Source organism: Cajanus cajan, chromosome 1 (assembly GCF_000230855.2).
Source record: "Cajanus cajan strain Asha chromosome 1, NIPB_CcT2T_4, whole genome shotgun sequence".
Lineage (NCBI taxonomy): Eukaryota > Viridiplantae > Streptophyta > Magnoliopsida > Fabales > Fabaceae > Cajanus > Cajanus cajan.
The window spans coordinates 18,318,845-18,331,902 of record NC_138517.1 but is presented as its reverse complement, the minus strand read 5'-3'; the positions used below and the strand labels follow the sequence as shown (position 1 = coordinate 18,331,902).

General features: G+C 34.9%; 1 pseudogene across 1 annotated transcript; it reads left to right on the top strand.

The window, feature by feature from the left end:
• Positions 1 to 6,661: 6,661 nt before the first annotated feature.
• Positions 6,662 to 11,771, top strand: LOC145958639 (receptor-like protein EIX2; annotated as a pseudogene). The gene is made up of 2 exons (XR_014434357.1): positions 6,662 to 10,964; positions 11,512 to 11,771. The product of XR_014434357.1 is annotated as a receptor-like protein EIX2 (transcript).
• The last annotated feature ends 1,287 nt before the right edge of the window (positions 11,772 to 13,058 follow it).

Below are 13,058 nucleotides of genomic sequence, written 5' to 3'. Positions count from 1 at the left end.
TCTATGTGGGTGGATTAAATGCAACATATAGATGGTGATGCCAATTATGGTTGCTATATGGAAATTGCCTCTCTATAGGTTTGGTAAAAGCATTTTCATCTCCAATTGTTGCTCCCTAGAGTCTTAAAAATAGATGGAAAAATTGTCTTTAAATGATCCAACTAATGCCATTCAGAGTCTCTCATATCTTCCACGAGGGAAATTCTTTATCCCTATTTTTTGTCGGCATGACTTTTTTCATAACAAAACCAGGCCTGTTGTTCTTTTATTTTGTTAACTTCTTTTTGCTTGGGTTTCGGTTCTTGTCCCCCTAAGTTCTATACTAACTTGGAGTGCTACTGATCAATGGTAGTTTAATGTGGCAACATAATGGGAATTTTCTTCTTGATGCCTTTGCATGCTTTTCTAAAAATAAAAAAATAAATTACTTTATATTAAAAATAAATAATAAATTACTATATATCTTACGTGACACTGCTTATAAAGAAATTTTTTCAACAAAATGATTTGTAGGGAGTTTTTTTTAACTTCTTATTTAATTCAATTTTTATTTATCAAAATTATTTATGAATTACGTATTAATATTTAAAATAAATTATCAATAAATAAAAATAATTTCTTGTTATAATATAAATTATTTATCATAAATCTAAAATATAATTTATATATTTAAAATTATTTGTGTATATGAATATCAAATAATATTTATATATTGAAATATAGTATTTATTTATATATATAATTGATTATAAATTTTAATTATATATAATAAATATGTTTGTGCATTGTACAAACTAAAATATTAGTATAAATTCTAATTATATAAAATAAATATATACCAAATACATTTTTAAACTAAAATAATATTAATAATATAAATCAATACGGATATATATTAAAAGCGTAGTTTATATTTGATTTAATTTTAATAATAAGAATTAAAAACCAATTCTAACCGCAATAAAAAAAACGAGTTTCTATATATACTTGTTTGATTTGTATTTATTTATTTTTGATAAAACTTTGACAGAATTCTTTAGATACATTTGGTGTTATTATATCAAATTAAAGTTAGAATTTTATTATGCAAGTCTTATTAATATATATTTACGAATACTATTGAGATAAATTTTAAGTTTGATTAGAAATTTTTTATGTACATTTGATAATTTAAAAAGTAATAGTCATTCTATAAATATTATTTAACTTATCTAAACCTTTCATTACGAAAAGGATTGAAAAAAAAAAAAAACTTTCATTACTAAAAAATAAAAACTAATGTTGCTCGTAATAGCGCTATCGTTTCGGAAACGTTTGGCCTACTTTTATGTACTCTATTTGCTTGTTTGTTATTTTTCAAACTTCGCAGCGACAAACGTAGAAAAATAACACATTGAAGTGTTGAACACGGTCAACTGTGCCTCAAGATTGAAATGTTTTTCCACAAATCATGGACGTTGAATGCGTGCAATTCTTTCAATACTATTCTTCATGATTTTATGTATGAGGATTATTCACTATATATCTAAAATTTCTAGATTTATCACTTCCTTAGAACTTAAGATATAAGAGACAACGATGGGTGATGATATGGTTTTAGTAGAATCGGATGCTTGTGTTAATCTTAAGGATACAGTGTCACTATATAAACAACTTTGGGAGAGGTGGTTTTATGAGATAATTGAATGGCATCCGAGGATGGTCTGTGTACGACGTCAAACATGGGTACGTTGTTATGGCATTCCCCTTCATGCATGGTCAGAGAAATTTTTCATTAAAATGGTATCTTCAATGGGGGATTTCATCCAAGTAGACGATGATACACGACAGAGAAGGCGTCTTGATTATGCCCGAATTCAAATGAGTACGACGTATAAGGCATTGATCAATGAGGAAACACGGGTATTGGTGAATGATTTAGGTTTCTCAGTGCGCTTGGTGGAGGAACATGGAGGACAATTTCTGACAACAGAATGGTCCAGTGATGATAGCAACTCTGAGGATGCTTCCGTCGATCAGTCACTTAATTTGGAGGATGTGGAAAATTATTCCTCTGAGGATGATAGAGGAATAGAGGAACAACCACCAGAGATGATGGACAAAGCAAGTAGCAGCGGTGAGGTCTCATTGGGAATTGCCAATGATGATTATGGTCAGAATGGCATTGAGGGGGTTACGAAAAGGGTGGAACACATAGTGGAAGGGGTCAACGAAACTGCTATGGAAGATGGTAAAAGTACTGAGTCGGCCATGGAAGGTAATAACGTAATTGTAGGGGTTAGTAACAAAGGCACTAAGAATAATCATTGTGGGGCAGTGGGGAATAAGAAGAATCATATGGTGAGCCCGATGAGGGAGGTATGCGTTGACCAACATGTCGCAGTAGTTGATAATGGTTTGATTACCAATATGAGCAGGGTGATTCGTGAAAAAGAAGATGTGTCTAGTAGAGGGGGTGTTGTGGAGTGTCATGAGCCAACTATAAGAAATAATGTGAGAAACGCACTAAACAGAGCCAGAAAGAAAATGCAGATCCAAGGAGCACCTCAAGATTCATCATCATTGCCAAAAAGTTCTTTGGCTCCAGAGACTAGTGTAGGTGGGGGAAACTCTAAGGTGGTCCATTCAAATGATATTAATGGGGCCAATTCAGCTGCTAATGCAGAACGATGTTGTGATGAAGCCATGGCAAATCGTATTCTATCTATTTGCAAGAGTATTGGAATGGAGGTGCATGGAAATGAAGATGAAGTGCGACAGAAGATTATATCCATGGAGCAGAGGGATCGTATGGCATCGGTTGATATAAGGGGAGCCTCATATATGCAATGAAAGTTGGTACATTCAATTGTCGGGGATTAGGGGGTAAAGTGAAAAGTCATCGCATATCAGAGCTTATTCGATCTGAGGAGCTAGATTTTATTGCTATACAGGAGACTAAATTGGAGATGTGTGATACTGCTCGTTGTGCTCAATTATGGGGATCTACAAAGTTTGAGTGGTTTGCTTCCCCTTCTCACGGTAGGAGTGGAGGTCTACTTTCAATTTGGAACTCTGATAGAGGTAAATTATTATTTTCGTTTTCTGGTTCTGGTTTTCATGGTGTTTGCTTGCAATGGGGTGTGGATGCGTATAGGTGTGTAGTGGTCAATGTATACTCTTCTTGTCACCTTGTGGATAAGCGGCGGTTATGGGGAGATATAATAATGTCTAAGAGAGGTTTTGGGAGTTGTTTATGGTGTATAGTGGGGGATTTCAATACGGTGAGAAGACTAGAAGAGAGAAAAGGGGGGTTTGGTGACCATGGTGCACGGGATATGGAGGAATTCAATTCATTTATAACTGAGATGGAGTTGATTGATGTACCACTGGTTGGCAAGCGATTTACTTGGTTTAGGAGTGATGGATCTATAATGAGCAGGTTGGATAGGGTGTTGGTATCAGAAAGTTGGAGTGCTCACTGGGGTGCAGGATTTGTGAAGGTGATCCCGCGAGATGTATCTGATCATTGTCCTTTGATTTTGAACCATAAGGTGCTAAATTGGGGTCCTAAACCGTTTCGCTTTAATAATTGTTGGCTTTCTCATTGTGGTATTGAGGGTGTGGTAAGGTCTGCATGGGAGAAACAGGTCCAAGGTCCGTGGGCTGCTCAAAGATTACGATCAAAGCTCTTGAATGTTAAAAATGCTCTAAAGAAGTGGAATATTGAGGTGTTTGGTAATGTGGATACCATGATAAAAAGTCTGACAAATGAATTAAAGGAGCTTGATGCGAAGAACGAGGAACAGGTTCTTATACAATCAGAAAGAAATAGGCAAAAGGAGTTAGTAGCTGGGATTTGGAGTGCTCGGAGAAACAAGTTAACCTTGCTAGCTCAAAAGGCAAGAATTCGTTGGGGTAAATATGGTGATCAAAATTCCAAATACTTTCATGCTTGTATCAGGGGAAGACAACGACGTAACCAGATTGTAGCCTTGAAGATGGGTGAGCGTATGGTAGAGGAGGTCCATGAGATCAAACAAGTAGTGTGGTCATATTTTGATGAGCACTTCAAAGCAAGAAGTTGGCTTAGACCACGATTGTCACTTGCTGGTTTTCCGGTGGTGTCTAATGAACAAAATGCAAGGTTAGTGGGTGACTTTACTGAGGAGGAGGTAAGTTGTTTAATTAGGGAGAGTGACGGTGACAAAAGCCCAGGGCCTGATGGGTTCAATTTTGCTTTTTTAAAGAGATTTTGGCCTCTTATGAAGGTGGATGTGATGGACTTGCTTGCTGAGTTTCATACTAACTTGAAGATTCCAAAGGCTCTTCTGTCTTATTTTGTGGCTCTGGTCCCTAAGGTTTCTTGTCCTCAAGGTTTGACAGACTTCCGTCCTATCTCCCTGCTGGGGTGCTTGTATAAAATTATCTCTAAGGTATTGGTGAATAGATTGCGTGGTATTCTTCCATCAATCATCTCAGAGAATCAGTCTGCTTTTATTCCTGGTAGACACTTGTTGGATAGTTTTTTAGTTGCTTCTGAGGCTATTGACTATGCTCAGAAATATAAGAAGCAAATTTTTGTTATGAAGATTGACTATGAGAAGGCATATGACTCCGTGGAATGGGACTATCTGTTGTTCATGATCCAAGGGTGTGGTTTTCACGAGAGATGGGTCCGATGGATGGAAGCTTGTGTATGTGGGGGAAGCCTATCAACCCTTGTGAATGGGAGTCCTACAGCAGAAGTATCTTTGGGTAGAGGATTAAAGCAGGGGGATCCGTTGGCACCATCTTTGTTCTTAATTGCTGCGGAAGGCCTCAGACTATTGATGAGTAGGGCTTCAGAAATGAATTTGTTTAAGGGTTTACACATAGGCGATGAAGGTCCTCCGGTTTCTCTTTTACAGTTTGCGGATGATACTCTGATTATTGGAGAAGCTACTATGCAGAATCTGTGGTGCTTAAAAGCAATCTTGCGTGGTTTCGAATTAATTTCAGGCATGAAAATTAATTTCCATAAGAGCTGCGTGGTCAGTATTCATTCTGGGGCAGATTTTACTAATTTGGCGGCTGCTTTCTTACATTGCAAAGTGGGTCAACTACCTTTCAAGCATTTGGGCTTACCTCTTGGTGCTAATCCTAGGAAGTTGTATACTTGGAAGCCAATGCTTGATAGCCTTCGAAAGCGTCTATCCTCTTGGAAGTATAAGCATTTATCCATTGGAGGGAGAGTGACCTTAATTAATTCGGTTTTGAATGCTATTCCAATTCATTTTCTCTCATTTTTTAAAGCTCCAAACTTGGTTATTAAGGAAATTGTGGCTATCCAACGTGATTTCTTGTGGAGAGGTGTCAAGGATGGCTCAAAGATTCCTTGGGTTAAATGGGAAACAGTGTGTAAGTCTAAGGTGGAGGGTGGACTAGGTATAAAAGATGTTAGATTGTTCAATTGGGCACTCCTAGGGAAATGGGTGTGGAGGTGCATGCAATCTCCGGGTATGTTGTGGGCAAAAGTTCTCCATCATAGGTATGGTCGTATTGAGTCTTTTTCAAATTGCTCAAATGTGGATAGGAAGGCATCTTGGTGGTGGAAGGATATAGTGTGGGTGCTACATCAAGGGAATTATTGGTTGGACGAAAAGATTGAACGTTGTATTGGTGATGGTACTATGACCCGATTTTGGGAGGATAAGTGGATAGGTGGTTTGCGCTTGTTGGAAGTATTTCCTCGGTTGTTCTCCTTTGCCTTAGACCCATTGTCAGTGGTGGCAGATAATGGAACTTGGGAGGGATCTACATGGGTGTGGCAGGTTAAGTGGAGAAGAGAACCTTTTGTCCATGAAGGTAGGAGTGTGAATATCTTGTTGGATATGCTTAAGGGCTTGCAAGTTATCTCGTCAAGGCAAGATTATTGGAGATGGATTTATGACAAGGACGGTGTATTCTCGGTGAAAAGTGCGTACCTTTGGCTACAAAGATCGGTAGGTGGAGAACTCAGAAACTCTTCGGATTTTCAACTAGTTATAAAAAGACTTTGGAAATGTAAGGCTCCGATCAAGTGTTTGGTCTTTTGTTGGCAAGTGCTATTGAATGCGTTCCCGTGCAAATCATTGTTACAAGTACGTGGTGTGGAGTTGGAAAATAATCTCTGTTCTTTTTGCTCTCTGTTTGTAGAAAATCCTCTTCATCTCTTTCTAATGTGTCCGATGGCTTTTAATACTTGGTTAGCTGTTGCTAAGTGGTTGGAGGTTACGGTGGTGTTCCCCAATTCTATAACTTCTCATTATTTATATTGGACGAATCTTGGCATATATGAAAAACATTCTCAATTATTGCGAGTAGTCTGGGTTTCTGTCATTTGGTCCCTATGGCTTCATCGAAATGTTATTATCTTTCAGCAAGGTACTATAGATGCCAAGGAAGTGTTGGATAATATTAAATTGCGTTCATGGAAGTGGATAAATTGTTCTATCCCTGTTTGTTCTTTTAGTTACTCAACTTGGTATAATAACCGAACATTGTATTTCTTATAGTTTCTATTTTAGATTTTAGACTAATTTTGTATCTGTATCTCTTGTAACGGGTTGGAGTACCCCTTGTACTCCTTTTAATATTAATCTCTTTTGCTTATCAAAAAAAAAAAAGATATAAGAGATGTTTACAAGTTTCAATAACTACTATAATCAGTTTACAAGTATTTAAAGAAAATAAATCATAACTACATATGACTACTAATAACTACCTTCCCAATCTTCAATGTTGATGACTTTCATCTTCATCTCTATTGTAGATGACTTATACAATCTCAATTTTTTAAACCTTTGATAACCTTGTTATAGTGTAACTGATCCAAAGATAATATTTTGGTACTTACTCGAAATAATATACTAAAATATTATTATGAAGCACTTAGTTGAAATACTAATAAATTTTTTTTTAATATTATCTAAAATTGATGGTGATAATAGCTGTTAAATATTTGTTTTTAATTAATTTAGCATCCTCTGTTTTGTAGAATATCCACGTCATCTCTTAGTTCTCATCTCATAAATCTGAGCGTTATTTTCATCGGTTATAGTTGTTTATGCTTTACATTTTTCAATGTATTAAAATGGTACATGTAAGTAAATATTCAGTAATTCAGTTGAAATATATTTATTATCCATTTTGCTCCATTATAATTCAAAATTTCTGTACATCTATTACGTTCTTATTGCTTCTTATCTCGATTTAAAACCAAAGAAAATTATATTTTAAAGAGGTAATTGTGTCATTCAATTTATCTTTATTTCCATATTATCTTATTTTGTGGCTCGAGGAATTTTGTGTGATTTCAACTTTCATGCTTGCTTGACTCGGAATAGTCGATGAAGACTAAGAGCATAGAAATTAAGTCGCGTGTGCAACTAAACTAACTACTTAAACCCTGTCCCCAAGTTTGCAAGACATCACAAATCATAATTCGAAGTGTTTGCTCTTTTACACTTATAGCAGAAATTCCATATCTGCAAAATTGTAATGGGCGATTACTTTGTGAAAACCTTGTTTGCAATCTTAATATGCTTTTTGCATACTCAAAAATACATTCATGGATTCAACTCTCCATCACATGTGAAATGCATTGAGAAGGAGAGACAAGCACTCCTCAACTTCAAACATGGCCTCATAGATGGGTCTGGCATGCTGTCTACATGGAGGGAGGATGACAATACAGTGATTGCTGCAAATGGAAAGGCATTGAATGCAACAATGAAACAGGTCACGTACATGTGCTTCATCTTCCTGGTTCACAAACACATTATTTGAGAGGTGCAATCAATATCATTTCATTGTTTGACTTGCAAAACATTCAACATTTGGATCTCAGTTTTAATGATTTCAGGGGCACTCAAATCCCACAACACATGGACTCCTTAAAAAACTTAAGATATCTCAATCTATCATGGTCGGATTTTGCTGGGAGGATTCCTCATGAGTTGGGAAATCTCTCAAAGTTGGAGTACCTTGATCTTAAAGAAAATTCTCTCTATGGAACAATCCCGTCTCAACTAGGGAAGCTTACAAGATTATGTTATCTTGATCTAAGTTACAATTCTTATAACTTAGGCGGAAAAATCCCTTTTCAACTAGGGAAGCTTACAAGGTTGCGTCATCTTGATCTAAGTTACAATGAAATCCATGGAGAAATCCCTTATCAACTTGGAAATCTCTCACAGTTGAGGTATCTTCATCTCTTGGAAACTTCACTTTCTGGAATTCCTTTCCAGGTTGGGAATCTTCCTATGTTGCATTCTTTTAAATTTTCTACGTATACCTATTTTTATCCTAAAATTACTGATGCAAAGTGGCTATCTTCTCTCTCTTCATTAACAACTCTTCACCTAGAATTGTTTCATCTCATTGAATCCTCTCACTATTGGCAACAAGCGATTAGTGAGCTTATTCCAAACTTAAGAGAGTTGAGGCTAAGGGGTTGTCAACTTTCAGATGATAATATTTCATCTTTGTTTCCTTCTCATTCCAACATTTCCACTTCCCTTTCCATCGTTGATCTCTCTAATAATTGGCTCACGTTATCATCATTTCAATTGTTGTTCAACTATAGCCATAATCTTCAAGAGCTTTATCTTCATTTTAATAATATTGCTTTGCCATCTCCTCACTTTCCAAACTTTCCTTCTCTTGTGATCCTTGATTTGTCTTATAATAATATGACATCATCAGTATTTCAAGCAAATTTCAACTTCAGTTCCAAACTACGAGTACTTAATCTAGCATATTGTAGTCTTGCTGAAAAAAATTTTCTTGTGCCATCTGTTTCCATTCAAAATTCTTCATCTTCTCTTGTTACCCTTGATCTCTCCGTTAATCTATTGACATCATCAATTATATTTCACTGGATTTCCAACTTCACAACCAATCTTCAGAGCTTACGGATTCGTAGAAACTTGATAAAAGGTCCCATTCCAGATGGATTTGGGAGAGTAATGAAGTCTCTAGAAGTTCTTGACCTTGAGTCTAACTATCTGCAAGGCGAGATTCCACCTTCCATTGGGAATATACGCACATTGCAGCAATTAAACCTTGGCCGGAACAATTTGCAAGGGGAGATTCCAATTTCTCTTGGGAATATATGCACATTGCAGAACTTACTCCTTAGCGAAAACAATTTGAGTGGGGAAATTTCTAGCATCATTCAAAATTCTTCAAGGTGCAACAGACATGTATTTCTGACTATGGATTTATCTGATAATCATATTGCTGGAGTGTTACCTAGTCTTTCAAGTTTTACATCTTTGAAGGAATTATATCTCTCCAATAACCAGTTAACAGGTGATATCACTGAACAACATCTCACAAATTTGTCTAACTTGGAAAGCTTAGACTTAACAGACAATTCATTGTCTCTAAAGTTTGGTTCTACCTGGGTTCCACCTTTCCAATTATATATTTTGGGACTAGCTTCGTGCAAGTTGGGTCCTAGCTTCCCACGTTGGCTCCAAACTCAAACTCAATTAGAGTTTCTAGATATTTCTAATGCTGGGATTGATGACTTTGTACCAGATTGGTTTTGGAACAAGTTGCAGTCTATAAGTGAGATGAATATGTCTTACAACAGTCTCAAAGGTACAATTCCAAATTTACCAATCAAGCTTCCTAATGATGATACATACGTAGTTCTAAATTCAAATCAACTTGAGGGTGAAATTCCTGCTTTTTTCTCACAAGCTTTTCTAATTGATCTTTCCAAAAATAAGATTTCAGATTTAAAGACATTTTTGTGCAGAAGAAACACAGCCAGAAAATTGTCGTATTTGGATTTATCAACTAATCAAATAACAGGACAACTACCCGACTGTTGGAAAAATCTAGGGTCCTTAACATATCTTGACCTAAGCAGTAATAAATTGTCAGGGAAGATTCCACAATCCATGGGCACTCTTATTTCTTTGAAAGTTTTGGCCTTACGAAACAACAATTTAACTGGAGACCTATCATTCACATTGAAGAATTGCACTGATTTAAATATATTAGATGTGAGTGAAAATTTGTTGTCTGGTTCGATACCCCCGTGGATTGGAGAAAGTTTCCAACAATTGAAAATCTTAAGCTTGCGAGTAAATCAGTTCTTTGGAAGTGTTCCTGTACACCTATGCTATTTAAGCCAAATTCAGTTTTTGGATCTTTCAAGGAATCACTTGTCAGGAGGAATTCCAACATGTCTCAGGAATTTTACTACAATGATGGACAGGAAAGTAACTAGAGAGGAAAGAATTTCGATTCGTCAGATGAAATCGAAAGTGTTTACCCATGAGGAGTATGATCCTAGCGTGATATTTATGTGGAAAGGCCAGGATTATATGTTTTGGGATCCCGAGGGTAGCATTGATCTCTCAAGTAATGGTTTAACTGGTGAAATACCAAAAGAGGTTGGATACTTACTTGGATTAGTTTCTTTAAATTTATCAAGAAACAACTTGAATGGAGAAATTCCATCTGAGATTGGGAATTTAAGTTCTCTAGAATTTATTGACTTGTCAAGAAATCATTTATCTAGAGAAATCCCTTCTACTTTATCCAATATTGATCGTCTTGCTGTGTTAGACTTATCAAACAACGATCTCGTTGGAAGAATCCCTTGGGGAAGACAGTTGCAAACATTTGATGCCTCTAGTTTTGAAGGAAATATTGGTCTTTGTGGTCAACAACTTAACAAAAGTTGTCCTGGAGATGGGACAATAGCAAAGCCTAAAGGACAAGCAATTCATGATGAAGATGACAATTCAGTTTTCTATGAAGCATTATACATGAGTTTGGGGATAGGATTCTTCGTAGGCTTTTGGGGCTTATTAGGGCCAATACTACTTTGGCGACCATGGAGAAATTCTTACATGAGATTCTTGAACAAAGTAACAGACTATATACTTGTGACGGTTGAAGTGAACTTATTGAAGTTCCAGATGTGGCTCAAATGGTAGTAGGTATGTAATTCTAATAACTTCTTTCCGTGAACGTTATAGTGTTTATTTCTCTATTTTAGTTAAAAAAAATCAATAACTCTTTGACATGGAAATAAGAATGTCTTTTTTTCTAAAATTAATGTACACAATGGCATGAATCTGATTGTTAGAATTTACTTATTTAATTCTTTATCCTTGTTAATGCTAACTCCAAGAAGTATTGGTTTACTTCATTGTATATCTCTTGTTCCAACACACTCAAACCGGCTTTCATCAAGATAACATTGAGCATATTGATTCTCCTCTTTCCTTATTTCTTTAGTTTCTGCCTTGACTTATCCCATAAATTGAATTACTTCTCCCAGAAATTAGATGGTATGTTCTATTTAGTGAAATTTATTGTTTTCAAATGACTTATCCAAAATTTAAACCTCTTAAAAAATGCCTGCTGTTTTGTAATTTTTGTACTCTAATAGCTAGCTAGATTTTCAGTTTCGTTTAGTTTAATATTAAAATCCAAACTTTAGTTTATCTCCATCACCATTAATACGTGTAATTTGAATTGTAGCACAAAATTTGCATTTTATGGAAAATTAGCTTCAAACTTCCAAGGGATGAAAGCTTCGTGGATTGCTGGTTGCGTACTTAATATCAAGGTTTACAATGTAAATCAGTGTTTCAAGGAACTTGTTGATTTGGTTTTTTATTTTTTTATAATCTATTTGTAATTTTACTTTTGTTTTGATTGTCTGATTTGGTTTCTGTTAAAATAATTCAGGGAACAATTCAGGAAATAATTTCAATTCTTTCTTTTCTTCTCAAATGAGGTACAATTATATAAGCACTATTAACAGCTTATACGTAAAATTAGGAAACAACCTTAAGAAACAGAAAACAACTTTAACTTATTTTTATAACGGAGTAAAATATCTCCTAAATTCCAAAATTTTCATAACTGAAATATTTTTATTAGTGCATTAAAAAATAGTTTGGTTTAGGTTCACATAAATTACACAATTAAATTCAAGAAAATAATTCTAAAAAAAACAATTCAATTAGTTTCAAGCAAACTATTTGTCGATGTGTATAGAAAAATATTTATTGGGGGAGGTCAATCCATTATATAGATTTTAGTACCTTAGTGAATTAGTCTCTAGTTTTCAGCTAACAGATATCTTGATATACTAAAAAAGAAAACTATTTTTGTAGTTAAGTTCTTACACAGTTCAATTTGGATAAATTTTTATCAACATCGAGAAGAAGGAAGGGATTTTCAAGTGATTTATGATTTCAAGATTGCTCTCAAAAGAACTCTTTATAATCCCTTAAAATTTATGATCACAAAAGCTACGATGTTAAGCATCTCTTTAAACCTAATTTATAATTTTTTAAATGAGTTGGGTTGGCTCACCACAAATTGATACTTTAAATGGGCTAGCTCAACCTGACTCACTTTCTAGTGAGTCAGAAAATTTCTAACTCAACTCAACCCATCACGAATTGGTGAGTTAGGTGGGTTGACTTATCATATTTTTTAAAATAAAAAATTAAATATTTATATTTTTAATAAATAAAATAAAGAGTTTCAAATTTTTCTATTAAGAAATCAAATCAATCATTAATTCAAATGTAAATAAAAAAGAAAATATCAATCAAAATTTCAAATGAAAAATACATAAAATATAAATATATTTTTAATTATTTTTTAATTATATTAGGTTAAATGAGTCAACTCGACTCACTTGAGTTTAAAGCCATTTGGTTCACAAGTTAAGTGAGTTGGGTGAAATTTAGCAAAATTAATACAATTTTTTATTTTCTAACCCAATCCAACTCGAACTTGTAATGACCCGAGTTGGCTTACGGGGTTGGAGTTTACTTTGACACCTTTACTCAAAATGTTCATATGGTTCACTAAAGCAAGTTGTTCAATCCTTCTGACTTGTATTGCTCAAAACGTCTATCATGGTTGCTCTAAGCGAAGTAAATCCTGCTGAGAGTGAATAACTCATTCACTTAAGTGAGTCAACATGTACTTCTAGAGGTGGTCCATGACTTGCCTTGCTTAGATGGTTCATCATGGTTGCTTTAAGAAAATTTTAGCTTGCTTAAAGT